A 2,026-nucleotide genomic window follows, 5' to 3' on the forward strand; every position below is an offset into this window, starting at 1 on the left:
GAATGCCTATCCAGAGGGAGAAATTATACCTCAGCATAAAATACATGGTGGAACAAAAGTATGTTTACAGTTATTTGTATAAAAAATAATGCAATAATTAATAAGTAATACCCACAATGATAAGCTTACTTTTATACCATCCTGTATACTGAACCCTTGAATCTGGGTCACACCCTAAAGTGTTGACCGTGTTTTCCAACTAACTGCCCTTTTAACTGTGTGTGAAAACCATGCCTCCATACACACCAGGGAAGGAAGGTTGAGAGTATGGGTATGGTTATAATAAATATTATTTTTTTCTTCAGGGGAAAGCATGAGCACAATTCCCCACTACTACAAATTAGACATTTTGAGAGGTTGCAGGGGTCAGTACATCTGAAATGCAGTAGGTAAGCCTCACCCTAGGGAAATCACATTTGTGATCATGGTATCTCCCAAGCCAGGAAAGCATCAATAAGTCTATTTTATTTTCCAGACTTGAAATCATACCTTTTTTTCTCTTTGGGACAGAGAAAATCTACTAACCTAACTTTATCTTAAATCCTGGATCATCATGGCTAACCTTTTAAATATATTTCTAAATCATTTATTGTTTTCTATTTTTTCCTCTTTCAATCTTCATTTTTCAATCTATATACCAATGTCTGATAGACTAGCTTTCCTAAACTGTATTTATCTTAACAATCCCATGCTTAATAATCAAAGATGGCTTTTGTTTTTCATCAAATAAAGACCAGTCACTTTCACTTGTCACTTCATCTTTCAACGGTGTCCCTATCCACCAGGACCCCTTTCATCTCCAATCTACTTTTTATCCCAAACATTTTAAAGTCTTTCTCACTTCCTCCCCCATAATACCTCTGCCTGGAGCACATCCCCCTCTCCTTTGTTCCCTCCCACAGGGTTTATCAACTGTGATAAACCAAAATTTCTGTTGACCCCAGAGATTCTAATATGTCCCTTATTCTCACACTCCATTAAGAATCATAGTTTTTGTTTATCCTACTAGCAAGGGATTTTTAAAATTTTAGTTTTCTTGATTTGTATCATGAAAGCAAAAATCATTGATTTTTTAAAAGTATAAAATTGTTATAATACAGAATACATTTTTTTGTAAAATAACACCTTTTCTTTCCACTTTGAAAAATTTATATTATTCTTCATTTAAAAATCACAAACATAGTTAAGTCCTATACTTCTCCCATGGCAACATAATCTCAACCTTTCCTAAATGTTATCTGTAATTCTTCTTTTTTTGAACTCCTATAGCACTTAGTAGTGACATATTTATTTATATCTTGTGTATTATTTTGAACTCTTTAATAAAATTGGGTGAACTTATGGAGAATAGTAGACAGATATTTCTGTCTAGCCTAATGCCAAGCATATGATAAACATTTAAGTTCCTATTATCAATCTGTTCTAGTTAACAATTACAAATTTCTATCATAGAAAATATGTCTGTCTGAATTATGGTTGCTTATCAGTATTTGTAAAAACCAAACATACTGATAATTCCAGTAATTATAGAAGAAAAATTACAGTCTCTAGTCTCTGGGCAAATTTTGCATACATGCAAAATACTCAGAAAAATAACATTAGGGAAAATGAAATGTATATAGGTCTAAGACGAATGAGGTTTTCAAGCTAATCATTACCACCTATTCAGTGACAAGTCCTCTCAATGCTTAATAGTTTCTCGGAACCTATGGATGGTTTATTCATTAATCTGTTGCTTATAATGTGTCCCAACTTGTTTTTACCTCCACGAAGCTATCCCTTTACAAATTATCCCTTGTTCAGGAAAAAAATATGTATGAGAAATAATTTCCACTCATCTTGCCAAACCTGTTAAGAAACATTCCATTTGTTCTTCCAAAGCTAATGTTTACTTTTTCTAATAGACATGATTTCCATTTAAAGTCTGCTATCTTAGTAATCTTTATTTACCACTTTGAAGCAATATTTTGCCTATGTTACATAGGTATTTGCCACCATTAGTTTCACTAAATTCTGTGTCAAATGA

General features: G+C 32.6%; 1 pseudogene; it reads right to left on the minus strand.

Annotated features, from left to right (window-relative positions):
• Positions 1 to 302: 302 nt before the first annotated feature.
• On the minus strand, positions 303 to 451 carry LOC114508288 (annotated as a pseudogene).
• Positions 452 to 2,026: the final 1,575 nt, after the last annotated feature.

Source organism: Phyllostomus discolor, chromosome 10, assembly GCF_004126475.2.
Source record: "Phyllostomus discolor isolate MPI-MPIP mPhyDis1 chromosome 10, mPhyDis1.pri.v3, whole genome shotgun sequence".
In the NCBI taxonomy this organism is placed as follows: Eukaryota; Metazoa; Chordata; class Mammalia; order Chiroptera; family Phyllostomidae; genus Phyllostomus; species Phyllostomus discolor.